General features: G+C 35.7%; 1 long non-coding RNA gene across 1 annotated transcript; it reads left to right on the top strand.

The window, feature by feature from the left end:
- Positions 1-1,609: 1,609 nt before the first annotated feature.
- LOC121414363 lies at positions 1,610-7,112 on the top strand. The gene is made up of 4 exons (XR_005969847.1): positions 1,610-1,880; positions 3,951-4,324; positions 5,657-5,756; positions 6,922-7,112. It is a non-coding gene; the product is annotated as an uncharacterized LOC121414363 (long non-coding RNA).
- Positions 7,113-24,024: the final 16,912 nt, after the last annotated feature.

The following is a 24,024-nucleotide window of genomic DNA, read 5'->3' as shown; positions in this document are numbered from 1 at the left end:
ACCCAAGGTGGCTTCTTAAAATGGGTACTAAAATGACTGTTGTTTATGCTTAATAGTAGACATAATTAAGTCACTATCCACCTGTAATAAATAACTATGGTGCCTACACACTAAGGAAAAGGTTCCATTTTGAACCCCTGGGGTGCACCCTGGGATAGCGTATCGTATCAGCCGAGTGTACCCCTTGGATGCAAAATTGAACCTTTTTTCTTCGTGTGTACCCTTAAATGCATGCGGATAAGTTACCATTATTGTTTCATGAATTGCTAACAGACCCATTTGATGTAATTTTAGAATCTACCTTGGATTATTGGAAAGCTGACCATCTTTGCTACTTGTCTGGATGTATTATTTGACCCTTAACACCATGGTGCAGACACCGAAAAATATTTCTCTCAGATTGATATTGTATGAACTCTCACCATTATTGATTAAAAAATCATTTTACATGTAGATGCCACATTGAAAACCCTCTTGGGTTTTTAGGCAAAATGGACAACTGCATATCTTTGCAGCAAGTCCAAACGAATCATTTTAAATTTGAATTTGATACCGTAGTGTGGACAACGAAATCATATTTCCTGGGTGGATTTTCAGTGAATGGAGGCAAACTCGGATGCCATCTTAAAAATAACTACCTTCCCGGACGCGGATTTCGGTACATCATTCCTGAGGTCAAGAATTAACAAAAACAGTTGAAAAACCATTGGTTGAAATTTGTTCCGGGTAAGGATATATTTGTTCGTATATTGACCCATCTAATAATGCTATTGTAATGAAACGATTTCCTTCATTGGCGTGAAAGAGTACTTCACACAGATATTCATTCATTAACGGTGTAGGGCTAAGCCCGAGGGCTGTGCATGCTAAGGCACTTTGGAAGGCTAAAATAGTACAAAAAGCTGACATTATTTTCATGAAAATAGAAAATATGTGTTGTCTACAAACACTCATTTTTTTATTCTGAATATTTTGACCACAAAAACGGGCCGTTAATCTGTCTTAACCTCTTTTTCTAACCTCTGTCATATTTTTCATCTCTTTTCTCTCCTATTGCACCCTTAGTCAGATCCAGATTTGAAAAAATGCTCAGATCCAACAACTTTCTATGACTTGAATTTGCTAAGAACCACAGTTCCCGTAGTAACCGTCGGATAATACATACTTTTTTTTCTGATAATAGCAGTAATTTTTCGGGTTGCTGCTTCAATCGTCATGTTCATCCTTATTACTATTTTCATATATATTTTTCATTAAAACGATTTAATCTCTTCAGTAATATCACCGAGCAAACAAATACAGCTATATCTCCAACAAGTTGATTCAGATGAAAACCGACAATATTAAACAAGCATTAGAGCATAAAAAGGTAATCGGACTAAATTCAATTTTAAAATTAAAATTTATGTTCTAAACTTTCAAAGTCTCTCTTCTGCAAAACCGATACATTATTGCAAAGTTCTCCCAAGTTACGCCTGGTTATCTAACTAGGAATTTTTTCTCTAAAAGTACAAACCTTTATAATGCTTTTCTAGACGTTTGAGAAAAATATATTAGGTTAATTACACATTTCAATTACAAATATAACATGTCCCATAGTCAGTCAGGGGCCCGTTTCATAAAACTTTTGACTTGCAACTGTAACATCTCCCATATCTATGGCAAATCTTGTTATTGCAATGGCAACTTGTCATAGTTGCAAATATCCGTTTCATAAAAGCAATGACAAATTGTTATCGTAAATAAAAATAATTAAATGAAAAATAGTTCGTGAACGAGCCTGATATGCAGCTAATAACAGCCGGGTTTTTTCTTCACACACGTCGTCTGCGAGAAAATTTTGATGGTGACAGAATTTACGGAAAATTTGAATCGGAGATGTAAGTACTTTCTACTTATCGTATTTATATAATTATTACATCATTTGATAAAGTAATAAATAAATCACTTCCGAAAGAATGACATTGATAATACATGTCATATTTCCATCGTTTTCTACGAGGTAAACATGCATTTTGCCCGGGGATATCGTGGAGGTATCATCGAGATGCCGAGTGCTCGCTATCCCGGAGCTTCGGCGTAGTACACGGCAGTAGTGTTGATGTGTGTGGGGTGGAGCTCGAATGAGCGGCGTTGCGACTGTCTTGAGTTGCATCTGTCTTTCTTTCTGACTTAAGTCTTTAATTACCTAATTCAGTGCGATATGTGAACAGCTGTGTGAGAGTGAGCCTTTTTTTGTGGCTTGGGTTGTTGTGGGCGACAAAAATACAGTCAAGTCTCGAGAATCATGAATGGGTTAATAGATTGATGTTCACGCTCATGTTTGGCCTCGGCTTGGGCATGTTTTTTTTTAAGTTGAGGGGGCAGGGGGGGAGGGTTAACTTACACAAATATTGTACTCAAGCTCTGTAACTGTGAGGGGTTGTTTTTCTTAAAGTTTTCAGGGGGGGGGGGGTGGCTTGCGAGTATAAAAAGTTTGGTGGCCAGACAGTAATAAAAAAAAGGCAAAATTAATTTTTTTTTAAAGCTGTGAGTTAGCAAAAATTTGACCGGCAGGAAGTTGGTTGGATATTCGATATTCAAACTGTGAAGTTGGTTTGATATTCAGGTTCGATATTCAAATGCGTGTGAAGTTGGACGGATATTCAATATTCGATATTTAAAAATTAGGGGTTTTGAAAGCTAGCTAGGGGGTTTAAAAGGTGCAGCACGTCTCGGGCAACCATAAAATCACTGGCTTGCCCTAATACGAGGACTTTCAGGGGACAAAAGTCAGTGAATAAAAGGGTATGAAATTTTTTTAAATTTTATTTGAGAGAGGCCTAAAGGGTATTCCGACAGCCTAGCCGGGGTAATCACGTGTCCTAACTTGTAGAACTCGACTCGGGCAACAAGATAAGCCCTAGCTTGACCCGGCGCATGCACATTTAGGGCTCAAAGTAACAAAAATGAAGGGAATAAAGGGCTATTCAGAGCATTATTTGCATGTTTTTTGTTAAATTCAATTGACCATTGACCCCCCCCCCAAGAAAAAAAAATGAATAAATGAAATAAAAAAATTGAAAATAATAGAATAAAAAAACAGGCAAAATATGCATATGGGCAATTCCACAGGTTGGGACAAATCTGTAACGTGAGTAACCGACACATTCCAAACTTTGCCAGGAGCATAATAGAATTTCCCAAGTTTTGTTTTTATACAAAGGATAGTCAGACTGTGTACTTTGTTGTGATACGGAGATGTTTAGTTCCTATCAATAATAATGGAGTTACAGCTCCAAGTATGAGTCAAGGTGTCTCCAAATGTAACGTGAGTAACCGTGGAATAGCCCATATATATATTACCGGTATATATAATCTATACAGAGGGGGGGTGGAATCTAGATCTAATAATAATGTGTGCATTAGAAATTGCACATGGCGTTGATGATAGACACAATTTATGTGCTGGAAATGACCGCATTTGTCAGGCCTCGGAGCTGAGACATCAAGATAGAGCGACTGAGGCCAAGACATCAGGCTTCGAGGATGCAAATTCTGGTCCCGAGGCCAGCCTCGGTATACAACACTGAATATAGAATCAACATGCACTCTATACCCTACAAGATTGATAACAAAGACATATATGTGTTTCAACAAGAAATTGGTCAATGTATATCTGAATGGGGTATTGTACAGTACGATTGATCAACCAATGATACGAGTTGTGTTCTGATATTTAAATCCATGTTCCTCTTTGACCAATGTTGTCAAATAAAAACCTTGCTTTGAGCATAACATCCTCAAGGTGGTCTGAAATTCTATTAGAAGGTACATGTACTCTTCTGTGGAATTTCATTTTATGCTTTGACTGCTATATCTACAAGTTTTATTATCAATATACTAGTGTTCTGAAGTTGATGTGTTTATAATCAAATGTTTTCATGTTTATTCTACTTAAAACATAATAGATGGAGACCAGCAGCGTGGCAGCAGGAGCAAATTTTGGCCGTGATGAGGCGTATACCACCATCAACAATGCTGCAATTGCAGTCACTACCACCACTGCTGCCACCACTATCAGTGCTGCTGATGCCACCACCACCAAGTCTGCTTCTGCCACTGCCATCACCATTGCCACCGCCACTACCAAGACCACTCCTGACACAAAGCCCCCAAGTCCTCAACTGACCAGATATTGCAGCTGGAGAAGGATAGACCAGGAACTTCAAAGCCAGGGCTTGTTGGTCTCCTACAATAAGAAAAATGCCAAGGGCCCATCTAATGAACTTCTAGAATATTTGGCCACAGTTGTAGAAATGCAGAGACTAACATAATGCCCCAGGTAAAAATCAATTTTAGATATGATGGATAGTCTTTGAAATATGGGTTGCAGAATGAATATCAGTAAAATCCATCATGATGTGCAATCTGATTTAACCCTAAAACGGCGGTGGGGGTCCAAAAATTTTCATGTTAAATCCACAACATGAAAGATGGTGCCGCGTCATTATATGCCTTTTTTTTAAAGATTCATGAGTTTTCAGACAAAATTTTTTGACACCTGGGTACCCGGTTCTGAAATTACGCAACATCATGTAAGTACACATGTCAGAATTGCTTTAAAATGTGATTTCATGAACAAATCCAATGCAAAATCTGTTTCTAGCTAAAATTCATAATTGCATCATACTGGTTAATATTTATTTTACTGATTAAAATCAATTAATTTCATGGTGCTTATGATCAGAAAATTTTGTCAACAATATAAAAAGTATAAAAAACAAAGAAATACTTCAGAAAGGAAAAAAATACAGATGAAAGGGATTTGATTTTTATGTGTCTGAACAAAAAAAAACTTTAAGGGATTTGTTTATAGATTTCCAGCCAACTTCTAATTTCATGCATGATTTAGTAAAATATATTTATTAAAAATAAATTTAAATAATTCTAGAATGATCAAATATACAATTTTGTCATCTGTGGCAGGCATTTTGCATTTCTTCACAATTGCACAATTAACGGTCAATCTTGAGGGCCCCCACCCCCCTTCCGCCAATCTTTCCTGCCTCAAAAATACCCTTGCAGTCTTATTAGGGTTAGATTATGTTTACATTAAGCAAACATAAAATTCCTACAATGGATTTCAGTGGCGTAATGAGCCAAATATTTTGAGAGGACTAAATATGGCGGATGGAACAAAAGTTCTCCAAAGATGTGAGAGAGCAAAATTTTTGAACTTTTTAATACAGAAATCAAATATTTGGAAAGATTTTGATGTAATAATATTCAGTAAATACTTCTCTATTTTACCCTTTCCCGTTCCCTTTCTTTCTTATTCTCCTTTTTTTTCTTGGTCGTGAAACAGGGGGGGGGGGGCATGGCCCCCATCTATACGCCAGTGAAGGATTTAATACTTTTTGCATGTACGATGACGATGCTCGCTCTCTCTCCCCCTCACCCATCCTCACTATGTGTATATGTGTGTGCAAGATAAATTATGAGGAATAATTGCATGAAGTGACGTTTCTCAACCAGAGATTCCTTATATATTATTTACTGTTGCATGTTGCATTTTTGTTCATATTAACCCATCTTGAACCCTTTACCCCCACCCCCCCCCCCCCCCTGACAAAAACCTACTTTTTGAAAATTTCAATTTAATTTATTCCTTCAGGTGAGGCTTTGTCCGCAGTTCCGGAAAGACAAGCCATGCCAAAATCAACGACTGAAGGGTTTGGAGCGCCAGACAAAGAGCCTAGAAATGTGATTTATCCGTAAGTTAAACTTATTTATAATTCTGATTCATTTTGGCATAGGAAGTAAGTCACATAACAATTTGAATGATTTTTGTCTTCTTGATTTGCTCTTTGTCAAGAATCCAAATTTTAGAATTAAACTCTAAGTTTGAGGTGTTGATGAAATTTTTTTTTCAGCTGCAAAAGTAACAAACCAATATCAATCATTGGTAGATAATGTGACTTGCTTTCTCTTGCCAAATTGGTACATGTACATGAATATTCTGCATTTCTATAATGATTGACCCCCACCACTACCACCTATAAAGATGCAACATGTCAAATTACTGTCAAACTCACTTCATGTTTTTAATTATTAATATTCCAGTAAAGGAGTAAAAGGACTCAGAAAGATTACCCGAAGAAGCTCACAGAATTTTTTTTTTCTGGTAGACCCTTTACATTCATTTGATGAATTGAGTTCATACAAAATCAACTGAATATAGGTGTCACGCGCGTAAAACATTCCCCATAGACTTGTGTGTTAAAATGGCACTTTTGAAAAATTCATAAAAAATAAATGTGAAATTAGAGGGTGGAATGTTTACTACCATTGGATAGGATATATATCTGGCATTCCATATCTGACCAGGAAAGGGTAGCGTAGCCAGCTCATTTTAAAAATAAATTGCCATTTATGAAGATAACTATGAATGGGTCAAATTCATCGACTCAAACAGTAAAATAGCCCTAATTAGTCCGCCAGTCAAAAAAATAGTTCCAAGTCAATTTTTTATCTTCCCAATTTGGGCGAAGGAAGTTCAGTAGTTACCATTTCTAGAATCAGTGTTAGATTTTGAATCATATTCATACAGTTTTGTCAATCAGCCACATCAAATTGAAAAAAATTCGAATGGGTTGGGTCGAACGAATATCTTGAGCCCTCCTGATGTAATTAGGCTCATGGCACCTATAATGAGTACAAAATCCTGTTAATACATCTTACTAGATGAGGCTATTCTAGTAAGTCATCCGGGGGGGGGGGGGGTGCCTGAGGATCTTGTCCATTTGGATAAATCTTGCAAAGTATCAAAAGGTGCCTTCACCCCCCCCCCCCACTCTATTAAGGGTTAACAGTGAAAGTGAAATTAGGAATAACTTTAGTATCTTGCTTTCATGCATTATAAATTAATTACTATTTCAGGTACTTCAATCACATGAACAGTAGCAGGAGCAAAAACAGCAGCAAACACACAGGAGATGTAACGACTACATTGACCAATACCAACAACTACAGCAGCATCAACAATATCTGCAAAAACCACACTGGCAACCTCAACAACATCAAGATGTTCAACAACCACTCCGGGAATTCAACAAACACATCAGCAGAAACCAACAGCAGCAAAAACAGCACTTATGAAATGAATCTTATTTGAACTCAAAAGCCAATGGCGCAACATCTTTTACAAAATGAGACATCATTTATTCATTCTTTTACAGGATAAAGAAAAGCTTTTTGAAAGAGTAATTTTGCAGGAACACAATGGATGTTCCTATGTATCTATTTATTGAAATAAATTTTACTTTAAAAAGAAAGAATGATGATTCAATAAATATCTACTTTTTATTTGTCAATGAGTAAAAATACCTGTATTTTCTATTTAGAATGACAAAAAGCAATTTATCAAATCAAAATCATCAAAAAATTGAGCAATATGGCTGTTAGGCCCTCCAAATTGTTGATATTTTGATGAAAAAACTGTTTCTGCTGCAATATTTGATGCAACTCAAATAGTTGCGTCAAATTTGTGGCAGAAATAGTCATTTGCCGCTGAAAGTATCTGCGGCAAATATTTGACGCAGCTCAAATAGCTGCGTCAAATATTGCCGCAGAAATTGTCATTTGCCGCTGAAAGTATCTGCGGCAAAGTTTTATGAAACGGTAACTTGCCGCTGTTTTGAGATTTGCCGCAGAAACACAGATTTGCCGCTGAAAATGGGAGTTGCCGCTGCGGCAAATGTTTTATGAAACGGGCCCCAGGTATGGAATTTTTTTATAAAACGTTACGAAAATATGCAGGGGGTAAATCTACCGGGATATATCAACAAACCAATTATTTGATATTCATAGACCAGACAAGAGAACTTCAAACTGATGGGACATTTTTAATATACATTTTTTGACGAAAAAGAATGTGATATGAAAAAGTCTAGGCTAGTCCTACAGGTAGATCTACATTTTGTTTCCTTCTAAAAGTTAGGAAACACGGGGTCTATATTTTTGTATAAGAAGGATATGTTAAAAATCGATCTAATCAGTACTGTTTATTGTTATCAAACACGATATGAAATATTCACACAATTCTCTTTCAACCTTCATAATAATGCCATGAAGAAAAACTGACTTTGTAAGATACCTGTCTGTCGTGACGATGACTTTCGGCATGTATCAATATCTCGCTGTGAAAACTGAAGGAGGCATATCCTTATATAACAGCTGGTAACAAACTGTCCGACCAAAATATGGTCTTACATAACTGTAAACAGCTTTGAAGAGTTCCAAGTTGTCAATTTTATCGAACGTACATAAATTAGGTGCAAGAGCGAACAAAAGCTGAGATTATACCCAGTCCAGAATCTTAAACTCTCAGTGAAGAATCCAAGGTAATTGCCAGGTCTTCAAGTACGCGTCGAGACTACAAGTATCGAGAACAAATAGCTGGAAAGACATAGAGCTCGGTGCTTGTTGCCGCATACCCTTAACTGAATCTTCAGAAAGAGCAATCCAGTAACAGAACATTGAGTCATAACCACACCTAAAAAAACGTATGCGCACGCACAAGCAAGAGAAAAAGTTTAGAGAACTTTGTGCACCCTTGACCTTTGGAGCAATTCTTAAGGGGCCTTAAAAAGCGCGATGTCGGTCTATCCAGATATTTTTTTTCCCAGTATTGTATTTGGTCATCCCTCTTTAGTTTGAATTCATTGGCCAAGACTAGGATTTGTAGATTTTAAAGTCACATATTGTATTTTTTGTGGAAGGGCCGTAGTGTAAGTGTTCTGACTCTAGCCTTGAAAAACATACGATCGTGTGTACGAATCCCACCGCGGTCTACCGTCCCTTTTGGCAAGGCGTCAATACAACTTTGCCACTGCCGACCCATATGCTAAATGGGTACCCGGTAGGATTCGAAAGCCAATGGAGTATTACTAGCAATTTAGTCTTGGCACTCTTTCTGGAATGCTCCCAAGGGAACGGAGAAGGTGCATACATTGCAGGCGAGCATGCAGGGATCTGATGACCGGGGTAATAATAAGCTGTAAACGGTAAAGCGCTTTGGGCCATTATGGGGAAAAGCGCTACATAAAAACTAGCTATTATCATTAATGAGCAATCCCTAAAGGTGATCAGACATAATATCTGTATTTGATATGTTCCTTTTGAGACGTGGTAATCCACAGTCTTACTTCTATCTACATTCTTTTACTTCTCGTCCTCCATTCTGAATATAGTGTTGACTCTATTGGCGATGCGTTTCTGTTTCCGGTGGATTCTAAAGGTCGTGTTGTTGCTCTTTCCAGCAATATGGATATCAGTGGTAGAGAAACGTTATGAGGCGTTTATAGTGTAAGCAAACATTGCATTCCCAACTCAGCATTTTGAGTATAACATGCAATGCTATATGTTTATTTTACGTGTTTGTGTATCCAATCTTAAAACAATTTTTTTGAACTTGAAAATAATTTCGAAATATACGCGTATAGGCCTGCTTTTATATTCTCGTGAAGCATTTTGTGAAAATAAAGATATCGTTTTCGCGTATTTGATATTTTTTAAGGTTCTTCAGAGAAGTATAAAATTGTTCTTTACATTCCTTAAAGGGGAATCCAGCCATGGTCATAAAATGTTTTGTGGGAAAGGAAAATATATATATAAAACAGAATGGTGAAAGTTTGAAAGAAATCGGACAAGCAATGATAAAGTTATGGCTGCTTTCAAATCGAATTCCCTGAGACTATTAAGATTTCAAATTGACAAGTGGGTAAGTAAATTATAAGTGGCAAGTACAACTATCCCACAGGCCATGTACTTTATAATTAGGGATATGTGGTTTTCTCCAAAGTACCCACTCCCCTGGGGCAGTAATCAAAATAAAACTCAGGTAGCTTATCGTTTTATGTTCTCATGAAAAAAAAATATAAATTTGAAATATAACTTTTGAAAAACGTGACATTTTAGTCATTTTATGTAATGGAGTGAATGGAGGAGTAGTCCTTGCCTTACATAACTATGCCTTCACATATGTGGCAATTTGAAGTCTCCATGAATGCAGTGATTACCAAACAAATCTTAAAAGTTTATAAGTTTATTATTGGTGGTCCTATATCAATCAAACTTTTATCTATCAACTTGTCTATTTTTTATATTTTTCCTCTAAAAAAAAATGTTTATTTGAGTTGGATTTCATTTCAAGAACCGTTTAGGTTGAAACCATTAAAGGTCCATTGTGCAGCTTATAGGGCTATCAGTAGCGTGGAAAATCTCGAGAGTTTTAAATTGTCCATGATACAACCTTCTGGGTGTTTTTTACACCTTCAAACATTCAAGAGGTTGTATAAAGAAGCAGAAAGGGTTCCCTTACGAACAAAATTGGTTCTAAAGAAAACCCGTTTCTTCATAATTCTTTACAAGGAACAAACAAAAATCAATTTCTAAAATTTCTCAGAGAGTATACTGGACACAAAAAGATTTGAACAAATGATGAAATGATTGTTAATTACATAAATGATCATTGCACAAAACATTACGTCATCACCGTCCAGACGTTTGGAAGTTAACCTAATGATATCATACAAACTTTATTTATGTCCCCCCCTAAAAGCTTTGTTAAAGAGATAACTCGTATCAGGTACCTGTAAAACTCTCACCTAAACGTGCACACACACTCACTCACTTCACCTCGCCCTTTTTACCCTTTCCGCTTTTGTCTTAACATTTTAAATAATATACTTTTACAATATAAACCCGTGATTGTTTCTCTCACTGTTTTCATGTAGCTCACTCCCACCCGGTTGCTATTCTCTCATGCAGTTTGCTTACGATAGCTGCCCACTGCATTTCTTATCTCTTTTGTATTGCTTAAAGTGGCGTACCGTGGGTCTCGGCATTGGGGGCATGAGCAAAAATTTGGAGTCACTTAGTGGGCACGCGAAGCATGCTCAATTACCAGGAAGGCTTGTACTGACATGAGAAAGAAATTTTAAGAATTGTGGCATTAAACGGATATGTATCTCATTGATCAATCAATGTGAGCTCAAAGTGCGAGCTGAATTTAGACCTAAAAAGAGACATTATAAGCAAATGTTTATAGTCATGACACATACCTGTCTCACTACACAAACAATGCGAGCGCGAAGCGCAGGCTGATTATTTTTTGCATATATTGAACCCAAGCAGGGACACTTTAAGGACTTTTTTTAAACCATGAAGTGCATCTGACCATAGCTATCTAATGCGAGCGCCAAGCACTTCCTTATTTCGTCAGAATTATTTTTAAAAAACATGAAGCACTTTTTGTAGTCATTGTAGCCATGAACATGATAATTCAAATATTGCGAGCGCTAAGCGCCAGCTGAAAATTTCTGAAATTCAAACATGAAGAGGCATTCTAATGCTTGCTCGTAGGAATTCACTAAGACCATAAGCATTTCATTATACGAATGAAGAGCTCGCTTGCAAAAGGGGTTAGGTCATTTTTTCATCAAATTTGATTTTTTTTCTTTTGGTCTTAACGTATAGCTCTGTAAGATGATACCGCAAAAAGTTGAAGTTCCATTGAAATGTGATCCCTTTTTTCAAAAGGGGCTAGGTCCATTTCAGTTTAGTTGCAAAAGGTGTTAGCTCCACACAGAATTATTTTTTGAAAAGAATATTTTAAAAAAATATGAAGACAGGACGATTTATTTTATACCCAATGTAATGTTCTCATGGTAGGATATCGTGAAAATTTAATTTTGCATAACAATATTGCAATATGGGAGAATAAAAAAAATGATTTTCTTGGAGCGGACCTAACCCCTTTCGCAAACAAACTCTCGTGAAGAGCTCATTTGTCAAAAGGGGTTTGGTCCATTGTTCATAAATTTTATTGTTTTCCGTCTCAAAACCTTTATATTTTAATTCGCTCTGATGAAAACAAGGAAATTATCAAATTGATATGAAAACGTGAATAAAAGAATTCATTTCAGTTTACTTGCAAAAGGTGTTAGGTCCTGAGTGATAATATTTTAAAAGAATATATAGAAAAAAATGAAGACAGGTAGATTTATTTTATACCCAATTTTATGTTCACATGATAGGATAGTACATCATGACAATTTAGTTTCTCATAAAAAAATTGCAGTAAGTGAGAATAAAAGAACATGTTTTTTTCTCGGAATGTTCCAAAGTGGAACTAACCCCTTTTGCAACTAAACTCTTCAAATGATGCAAGTGCGGAGCGCGAGCTGAAAATTTTCGATATTCAGACTAGAAAATTGACATTTTAAGATTTTTTTTAGGAAATCATGAAGAGCTAACATATCTCACCAATCAACTAACGCAAACGTACATGTACATGTATAACATATTTTATATATATATTTTGAGGACAATGACCTTTAGAGGTCAGCAGAGGTCAAATATGACCTGCATCCTAATTTTAAAATGAATCCTATGTAAGATATAATACTGGTAAACGTTAAATGCTTTAATCATAATTTTTAAGGTCATATGATAAGACCAGTGCTGGTACTACTACTAATAATCATGGAAAGTTCTCACGATGGCTGCCATTTTGGATTTATTCAAATTAGACGTCTTTCCGCGACATGGGTTTATCTCGACTTTTAGTTTGTCATTTTGGAGACCTCATGGAAATGCATTACAATATCTACATGCTGAAATGAATGTATTGCAAATTTACACGAGAAGCATATTTATCATAAACCAATGATGCTATAAAGTGTCAATATTATACATGTAGTAAGTTAAGGTCATTGACCTTTGTCAGAGGTCTGGGGTCAAAATGTATGATACACAAATTTTATTCTAGAATATCAGGATTCCCCGAAAGTCAATATTGAATAATTTTGTTTGCATCATAACAATATTTATCAAGAACTGATGATGCTAAACGTCACTTTTCTGATATTTTCAGGTCATTGACCTCTAAAAGTCAGTATACATGTAAGTCAAGTCTGACTTGTATTCTAATAGTAGAATAAAGCCTATGGTAATATATAAATGTAACACTGGAGAACGTTTAATATCTTAATCATAACTTTTAAAAGTGCTATGATCAGATCAGTGGTTTTACTACTATTAATTATCATGAAAAGTTCTTACGATGTCCGCCATTTTGGATTTATACAAATTAGACGTCCTACACCACTTGAATTTTTCTGGACTGTTAGTATGTTTTTTGGAGACTTCATTGAAATGTATTGCGGTTTAAAAAATACAATAATACAGATACAATTCATTTGAGGTCAAACCTTATTTTTCCTGGACTAAAAAAGAGATCAGGGTTCGTTCAAGCATTCACAGTGGTTATATTTTTATTGTCCTCTGATGGGAACACTTATTTATACAATTGCAGTAGGTAGGCGGCACTACCGAATCTCAATAATATCGAAAGCAAGCAGTTAGAAACTTCAACGGGCCAAATTTAACGTGTTTTTTCTTCGTTTATGCAATGTAAATTTGAGCCTAGAACTCAGTACATAGAATATCTTTATTAAATCATGTAGAAACAACTTTTCAACATAAATACATGTATATTGAATATTTATTTGTTTCTTGTATTCTTTATTCAGTAAATGAAGAATATACAATGAATATGTAACACATCATTTAATTTATGATATGTAGTAGAAACACAGATTTTGAGTGACGGGCAGAAATGGGTAATTAGGGCAATAAACCTTCTGTAGTACTGTATTATTACTCACAGAACGATCATGAATAATAAATGTATTTAAATATTAAGTATTTCTATATGCCTCCACAGAATGAATCATTCATGTTCTAAAAATCTAAAAAACTTATCCAAAATTTATATAGAAATCGATCTTACCAGAAGTATCATGTCTAGTAGTAGGCCTACATGTTTAAATTAATATGAATTACGAATTAAAATAATCACAAAACATTAAACAATATGGAATATAAAAGATTTCAGCGAGGCAAAATAAGCCTGGATGATAACAGATAATAATAGTCGTTCTGATTCTTCCATTTAAATCGTCGGGTCGTAGGATCGAATCTTACCTCAGGCGTTATTTTCACTCAGCAATATAAACATAAATTAAAAATTAAAAATAATCACAAGACAATAAGCAATATAGAGTATGCGAAAAAAAATTTCACCGAGTCTACATAAACCTGGATGATAACAGAGACTAGTAGTCATGGCAGTGGTTCTGATTCTTCTTTGTCAATTATCAGGTCGTAGGATCGAATCCAATTCCAGGGCTAAATCCAGGCGTCACTTACACTCATCAATTATTTATCAACAACACACACGATGTTTGTTAGGGACAATAAGCACTTAGTAACCAGTATGTAACACACGTCATAAACACACTAATCTTTCAGCAACATTCTTCCCCTTCTCGCCCTTTAAAAAAAGTAAATGACATTGTATAGTTGTTAGAAAACACAGTATATATACATGCGATCATGTCCAACTTTTTAGTTATTATTTGGGCTTTTTCTTTAAAAGCATACTTAGAATACAAATCTATTGATTGGATTTCTATGCAGTATGTTACATGTTGCCTCAACAGCAAAAATCTTTGTTTCTGTTGGCTTGAACTCGAGTATTCAACTAAACTAAACATCGGAAATGGGCCTCGGATTAGCACAATGTTAAACGTTAAAACACTCTTATACTATAACTCAAGTACATTAACTTTAGTGGAAGATTAATGTAACCTCTTGATGATCAATATATGATAATACCCGGAGCAGACAGAGTCTTAGACACTTTTTTAACAAACTATATACAAATTTAATCAATTTACGTTGTAAGGTTATAATCATACAAATATATATACGACATTGTGTGCCCTTGTAGACTTCAAACATAAGAACTAGAACTATCGATGTAGGTTGCCAATTCCCCCACCTGTGTTTTGTTACCATATCAACAGTTTCCAACACATGAACATATATATCTTAACTTTTCTTACCCCAAGACTAAAGTGTGAGATACATATCATGATAACTGTTTACAAACGGATGAACTAGTACATTTTTTGCATAACTTTTGAGATAAGTAGTTAGCACGGCAACACGATTTGTGACGTAGGGAAACATTATTTCCTGCAAATTTTTACCTTAAGACCAATGTGTGAGCCACATTTCATTTCAAACTTCTTTTTGCAGGCCATAGTAAATGACTACCGTAATGCGTAACAATTCACAGAAAAAGCAATGAACAAATAATATAATGACGTTTTGTAATAATATACAGACACCCCTTTTAAACTATTTACATCAGATACCATGTGATTTGATACAATACAGCAACAAGCAATATTGTGAGTATGTAGAGATTGTTGAACATAATCCGTTTTTTTATTCAACATTAGAGAACCATTTATGACTGATTAACCAGTTTTCCTGCACGCCAGTTTTAGGTTTACCACGCATGTTTGTCACGTACTTCGCATTCATTTTACTGCCCTGTATTGACAAAAATGGTGATCCTGATCTCTTTCGTGTTATTTCTCTTTAATTTTGTGCAATTTGCAGGCAATTAGGTTTTTCCTTTTTCTGATTTTTTTATCATAATATTTTAGAAAATGCACTCTACAATAATAATAATAGGCATATATATAAAGCGCCATTTATGTATAAATATTCTATTCCGAGGTGCGATGTCATTATTACTTCCCCCAGCTTGAGCTCGAGCTGCCTTTCAGCGCTCATCTCATGCATTCAATCTCTCTACAAACTTTTTCGACGGCATCTTCCATTCATAACCAGTTTGAATGATTGTACTGTATTTGCTTATTATGTCAAGATGAACAAACAAAACATTATATGCCATCGCGGGAAATTGGAAAGTGATATGAAAAATTGAATGAAATTATGAGATGATAGAAACTCATGGGTTTTTGTTTTTATTTCGGCATCCCATCAATCTCTACAGTATATAAAATGCTACAAAACAGGACATCAACCCAATTATGTAATGAGCAATATAAAATTATAATGTTTTTAATAGACATATTAGGATGTTTGCATTTCTCTGCTTAGATTACGTTTGGAACAAATAATGTAGTTACTCTATTTACATACGATTCAACTTCGTATAACACATTAAAATAATTGCTTGTTTCTAAACAAGATAATAACAATGTAAAAGTTCAATGAAAAGATACAACAAAATAGAGTAATAAGTATCGTATCAGGCATTAGAAATTAATTGTGTTTGAACGTCCATTATTTTCTTAAAGGTTGTAACTGCTTGGTAGGAATGAAATGTCTGATAGAACTATGACAATATTCAATCAAATACAACCCTCCATGGTAGAGGACGGTCTTACAGCTGCAGTGGTTATGTTTGGGTATCTTTTTATCTTCGACCCTTTTGAATCGGTCGGTCACAAAAAATAATTTAAGGACCTGTCCAACACCAAGAAAATAAATTTGAATGAAATAGGGGAAGCAAATCAAGTGTAACAAGCGAATTTTCTTCAAAATCGGATGTAAAATATGGACCGACGTTTTCAGCACCGAATTGTGACGTCACGGTGTCATGGCAATGAACCGGTTGGTTCTAAACAGAGTCGCAGCTGACAATCGTTTATACACATTCTAATTTTGAAAAATGATGATGTGTTTGTCCCTGGTTGTTACCATTATTGTGAGGTTGCAAGCGATGAAATTCCGATAGCAACCTTTTTTTCCTGAGAAACACGTGCTTTGTGATATGAGCAGTTCGCAATACTTCCGGGTTCACTTGCTTAGAACCAGGCCGCCATGGCAGCATGGCAACCGACGTCATCGCTTCAGTAAGCTATATGAGTTTAAGAAGTTACACACCTTTTAAAGAGTCTCGCTTATTTCCACAAAACAGTTATAATTCTTTTTTAATTCTATTATCCAATGTATGTTTTTTTTTACATAAGGAAATCAATTGTCACTGAATCACCATAGATTGCAACAATGGCACATAACATGTAGGAGTACTTGATAATGAAACACAACAGGAATAATGAGTCGGTTACTGTATTAATTCTTCATTTGCATAACGACCAGAATGCGCATACCCCCCTTCCCCCCATGAGTATTATGCAGTGTCCGCGTAAGCGGGGGCGGTGGGGGAGGGGCGGGGCTTTAACCCCCTAAAAATCATTCCGTGGCCAATGTTGCTGAATTTCATTCGGTTTATATGTTTTCTACTTTCATCCTACCATGTTCCGCTATCAATTTGGCCTTGAGTGTAACAAACGAAATTTCTTCAAAATCGGATGTAAAATATGGACCGCCGTTTTCAGCACCGAATTGTGACGTCACGGTGTCATGGCAATGAACCGGTTGGTTCTAAACAGAGTCGCAGCTGACAATCGTTTATACACATTCTAATTTTGAAAAATGATGATGTGTTTGTCCCTGGTTGTTACCATTATTGTGAGGTTGCAAGCGATGAAATTCCGATAGCAACCTTCTTTTCCTGAGAAACACGTGCTTTGTGATATGAGCAGTTCGCAATACTTCCGGGTTCACTTGCTTAGAACCAGGCCGCCATGGCACCATGGCAACCGACGTCGTCGCTTCAGTAATCTATATGAGTTTAAGAAGTTACACACCTTTTAAAGAGTCTCGCTTATTTCCACAAAACAGTTATAATTCTTTTTTAATTCTATTATCCAATGTATGTTTTTTTTTACATAAGGAAATCAATTGTCACTGAATCACCATAGATTGCAACAATGGCACATAACCTGAGTACTTGATAATGAAACACAACAGGAATAATGAGTCGGTTACTGTATTAATTCTTCATTTGCATAACGACCAGAATGCGCATACCCCCCTTCCCCCCATGAGTATTATGCAGTGTCCGCGTAAGCGGGGGCGGTGGGGGAGGGGCGGGGCTTCAACTCCCTACAAAATCATGCCGTGGCCAATGTTGCTGAATTTCATTCGGTTTATATGTTTTTTACTTTCATCCTACCATGTTCCGCTGTCAATTCGGCCTTGAGTGTAACAAACGAAATTTCTTCAAAATCGGATGTGAAATATGGATCGACGTTTTCAGTACCGAATTGTGACGTCACGGTGTCATTGCAATGAACCGGTTGGTTCTAAACCGAGTCGCAGGTGACAATCGTTTATACACATTCTAATTTTGAAAAATGATGATGTGTTTGTCCCTGGTTGTTACCATTATTGTGAGGTTGCAAGCGATGAAATTCCGATAGCAACCTTCTTTTCCTGAGAAACACGTGCTTTGTGATATGAGCAGTTCGCAATACTTCCGGGTTCACTTGTTTAGAACCAGGCCGCCATGGCAGCATGGCAACCGACGTCATCGCTTCAGTAAGCTAAAAAACTTTAATAAATTACACACCTTTTAAAGAGTCTCGCTTATTTCCACAAAACAGTTATAATTCTTTTTTAATTCTATTATCCAATGTATGTTTTTTTTTTACATAAGGAAATCAATTGTCACTGAATCACCACAGATTGTAACAATGGCAAATAACATATAGGAATACTTTATAATGAAACATAACAGGAATAAAAATGAGTCGGTTACTGTATTAATTCCTAATTTGCATAACAACCAGAATGCGCCTACATCCCCCCCCCCCGAGTATTACGCAGGGTCGGCGTGAGCGGGGACTGCCGGGGAGAGGCGGGCATTCAACCCTTAACAAAATCATTCCGTGGCCAATGTTGCTAAATTTTATTCGGTTTATATGTTTTCTTATTTCATCCTACCATGTTCCGCCGTCAATCCGGCCTTGAGGTGGAAGAAGCAGTTCGTGATAAGGCATCGATATTGCACAAACTGCATGCGCAGAAGATGAAAAATCACTCAAATCCTAAGAAATAAATGTACAGTTCTAGTTTACCATATGCATATTTCAAGAGAGATGCAATATTGTGATTGATTGCCTAATATTTATAATCCTTTTTTTATCCTGATATTCAAGATATACATAGCGCATATTATGTAGAGAGCGTTTATCTCTTAATTTGATTAAGGTCATTATCTTCGTCCGAAAGTCAGCGGATAAAATGATAATTTAATTTATTCACAAATTCGGCTGCTTCCTAATTTTGCTGCTTCGAATCTAAAGCATGTTCACTGAAAAGCATTGTCGAATACAGGGCATCGGCCAACATAACTAAAACCAGTAAAGTTGTGCTTTGAAAGTAATGAGATACGCCTATAGTCGCTATTGTCAAAATGTCTGTATGTTCTCATTAAGATGCACATTATCAGGGCGGCGGATCTCGTTCGATCAAAGAAATGATATCGTTGAATGTCTAATAGGTCCATGATTTAACCGACACATGAACAAATGGTTGAGGTGTGGGATCTTCATTATCAGTAAATCTGTTCCAATTATGGTACTCCGAAATAAAATAACTCATGGCTTCTTGTTGGCTGCCATCCTTAAATATTAAGCTCGTCTGATTCGTCATGACCTTGATGCCGCAACTTCATCTTCAAAATGTCTTACTGTGCAGTGGTGTGTGAGAGAAGAGAAAGAAATATACACATATTAATGAGGTTGTTGTGTATTGGGAATAAATAAGACTAATAATAAAATAAGAAAATGAGAAAATAGAGAAAGAGTTATTAACGAGTAATACAAAGAGAGATTCGCATTTTATAGAGTCTGGGGAGAAAGTGAGGGGAGAGGAAAAAAAAAATAAATAGAAAGGGAGAGGGCGCGTTTACTCAAAGAGGGGGGGGGAGGGTATTACACAGTAATAGGGTTGCAAAGGGCGGGAATCTTTCCGGAGATTTTGGACAATTTCCATGGAAATTTTCATTTTTTCACAAAAAGTGACAAATTCTGTTTAAAAAAAAATTATGAATTGATATCCTCGAATATTATATTTTCCATTTGTATTAAAACTATTTTTCATTCTTTAAATTGCCCAACGTATAAATGTTTTATCAAACTGTAAATTATAGTACATGTATCCATTACACATGGAAAAAAACTTTGCATTACACTATTTTTCATTTTTCTTTGAATGTCAATAGTTTTTGATGCCATTTTATAAAAACACGTTAAGAAAATATTGCGCCCCTACATATAGTCTGCACGCACAGACCCATATTGAAGCTTTGATCCATAAGTGGGTCTTCACACAAGACTAGCACAAATACAACTTTTTGTTGAACAAAAGGATCTTCTGGCAGAAACTTTAGGCTGCATATTCAGACCACTTTCCTCGAGGAAGGGTTTGCACTTGTCTACTGTGCAAAGCTTTCACTCGAGTTAAGGATCTGAATGTGCAGCCTACTCATGCCTTGTGCACTGAAGGCCCTCTCGCTCAGGAAGCAACAAGATTTTATGTGCTAGTCTTTGCATGGATACCCACTTGTTAATCAAAGTTCCATCCATGGTGTGTGCCTGCAGGCTAGGTATGCACAGCATACTTATCCCACCAGCGGCAATGGCACTGGCTTGAGTCTTCAAATGGGAAAAAAATCAGGTTCAGGAACAAAAATATTACATTGCTAATTTATTTTTAAAATGCCCCTTACCAACCCCGAAAAAATGAGTGGGGGGGGGGCAAGAAATAGCAACAATGGCTGACTTTGAAAGCAATCAAGATGTAGGATTTTTCACAAAGGGGGGGGGGGGGAAACATGCACTAAGTTTGTTGACCTCAAATGACCTTTGACCTTGATTGGGATGAGAAACTTGTTATTAATTTAATATCTTTTATGATATTAAAAATGACAATCTCATATCAGTTTCATTATATTTGATCTACAGTATTTTCAAAATAACGCACAAAATGTTTAGTTCTAAGAGGGTTAATTGAATTGAATTAAACTTTAAGCTTGAACCTGCAATCTGTATTTATACTCATCAAATTAACGCCACAAACAGCACAAAGTTCTGACTTATGCTATGCAGAAATAAATGATAAATAAAAAAATGGTAATAAAATATTAATAATTCTACTAACAATAATGTTATAATTATCATTAATAATGATTATCCTCATCTGCAAAAAATTAGAATATCCAATAGGCATAATTGCATGAACAGTGTATATATATATCCCTTGTGAAAGCATTTGCAGTGTACATGTAATCATGGACCCTACCAGGGTCCATGATGTAATGCCATCGCACGTAGCATTCAGCCATTAATACAGTAATCAATTGTTACTTGAAATTCATTGAAATTCTGCCTTGTCTGACTGTCTTAGCATAATATTTGGCTAAATAAACTTGCTGAGAAAGCACAATCAAGCTTCATCTGCCAGGGTAATCCTTTCAAATCCTGTATATAAATATGAGAAAACTTCTATTTCATTTCAATTCCCGACATTTCTTTAAAATTCCCAATAATTTCCCGTTTATTCCCATGGATAATTTCCACCACAAAAATTCCCCGGAATTTTGCAACCCTGACCTTTATATTAAATTCGATTCAATTGGGCATATGAATATGAAACAGGCCCAAGTCCTTAGGACGTCATTTCGAGAAAATCTGATTTTTTTTAATATACAGTGCGTCCCAGAATAAACGAAACCGAGATTTAGCGATCATTTATCATAACTTAATCATAAATATAATAGACAAATGACCTACCAATCTAAAGCTTAGAATCTCCTCTTTCATCTGATATTACCTAGATTATTTCTTATTCACGCATGAGTGAGCAAAAACAATTTGAAGAAAGGATACCAAAACCTCATTTGGCGGGGAGTATCTGGGTTTCAAAATGAAACCACATTTCCGAAAAGTTCAATATCTGCTCTTTAATTTGGTACCTCAATTACAGAAAATGGTCAAGAAATAAAAAAGTTCTGGTCATTTGAAATAAGGCTTGTATTTCCATAATTTCATGAGATAAACGTGTTTTCACCGGTTTCCCACAGAAGTTTTCGCATGGTGAACAAAAGATTTAACGCATGGCTGATCGTCAACAAAACGGAGTGTCAAGTGAGTTTGAACGCTAGCCTGGAGAACCTCTTCATTTTATGAAATTATTGAAATTCAAGCCTTATTTCAAAGGACCAGAACTTTGTTATTTCTTGACCATTTTCTGTCATTTAGGTATCAAATTAAAGAGGTGATATTGAATTTTTCAGAAATGTGGTTTTCTTTTTGAAACCCAGATACCCCCCGCCAAATGAGTTTTTGATACCCTTTCTTCAAATTGTATTTGCTCACTCATGCGTGAATGAGAAACAATCTAAGTAATATCAGATGAAAGAGGAGATTCTAAGCTTTAAATTGGTAGGTCATTTGTCTATTTTATTTATGATTAAGTAATGATAAATGATCGCTAAATCTCGGTTTCGTTTTTTCTGGGACGCACTGTATATTTCTGGGGGGCAATTAATGTAGGCCTAGATTTGGCGAAATTACAAAATATCATAAAACAAATTTAAGTATCATATGATAAATGTGTCATGTGATATATGACAAAACTGCATATGACACAAGTGTATATTTTTTAGGAACATTAATGCTCAAGTTAATTGTGGGTGGGTTCTTTTCTCTGATGAACTTGGGTCGCTTTATGAATCATGTGAACTTGGAACATTCTTACATTCATATACTTGGTAGAATTCTGTAGTAAGTAGTAAAGGAATCAGAAAGGTCAGTATGATATGAATGTAAGAAAAGCCCATGTCTAGGACTTGGGCTTTTCTTACACTCATATCAGATTTTCCTCCTTTATTTAAGACATTTCTGAAATGATTTTAGATTCATCATTAATACACAAAATTAGTCATTTTATAAGGAATAATTTCCCATAGGCCTGTATAAAAGTCAATTTCGCCAAAATTAAGACTTGGGCTGTTTTTCATCCAGATACTATATTAAATTCCTTATTCTATTTCCATTCGAAAAATAATGCTAAGTAATATAAATCAGAAACAATGTTACAGATTAACATTCTTACTTCCATAAAAAATACAATTTAGCATATAAATGGAAATGAGGGGGGGGGGGGGTAGGTCCACTAAAAGCAAGTCTTTTAAAGCGTGAATCCTCCTTGGAAATGAAAAAAAAAATATTGTGGACTTATTCATGTATGCGTACATATTATAAAGGAAAGAAAAAAAAGAAGGAACAGAAAGGTGGAAATCAGATTAATGTAAACATATTTTAAATCACTGACCAAATGCAAAGCTAGTCACACAAAGAGGTCTCCGCTGTGAAGGATATATTGCGCATTTCACAGAAAAAAAAAGAGAGAGGGAATGACAAAACATAGAAGACAAGACATAACAAGAGGCAGAACAGGGCAAGACAAGATAAGAAAATAATATGTACATGAGACAAGAGGGGGAAAAGTCAGAAGAGTGAGGATTCTTTATTAGGACAGGTAATTTTCGAAATAGCGTGTGCATAGTGAGTGTAGTAAATCAGCGTGTACCATGCTGAGAAGGTACTCATTAATAGGTTCACAACGTGATAGGATGAATATATTTCCCCACTGAAAAACAAAATCATGTTCGATTTTCAAGTACCGCATTGTAAGCTAACGATGTATACTTTGCATTATCAGATGGTCTCCTTATCATTATGATCAAGTGGTCAAGTTCTTTGTTGAATAATTAGGTTCCTGAAAATTTCAACTACATGTATGTCTAAATAATCATGATAAAGTGAGAAAATAGAGGTAGCCATGCCAGGGATGAAAGAGTTCGGTTTCTGTAGCTGATTTCAGGTATTTGTTTGGCCATTGATTTTCAGTTCGTATTTGTATTCCTGTCTAAAAAAAAGTATGGGAGATCATCTGACTTTCAACTGTTTTAAACGCTCTAAACTTTAGTCAGCTCGTGTTATTTCTGACTACCCCCCCCCCCCCGAATGCAGATTTATAATGTGATTTCTCTGCTTAAGACTACGCGACCCAAAACACATTTATTGCTTCATTATAAATATTCGAAGGCATACTTTCTATCAAAATATTTAATATATATCATAAGGAGATAAGATGGAAGAGCACAATGCACGGATAAGATTTATTTTGCATACTATATGGTTGTACATGTATATCTGAAAAGTAAGCAATGATGCTCGC

This window comes from Lytechinus variegatus, chromosome 4 (assembly GCF_018143015.1).
Source record: "Lytechinus variegatus isolate NC3 chromosome 4, Lvar_3.0, whole genome shotgun sequence".
In the NCBI taxonomy this organism is placed as follows: domain Eukaryota; kingdom Metazoa; phylum Echinodermata; class Echinoidea; order Temnopleuroida; family Toxopneustidae; genus Lytechinus; species Lytechinus variegatus.
This window is presented reverse-complemented; position numbering and strand designations above follow the sequence as displayed.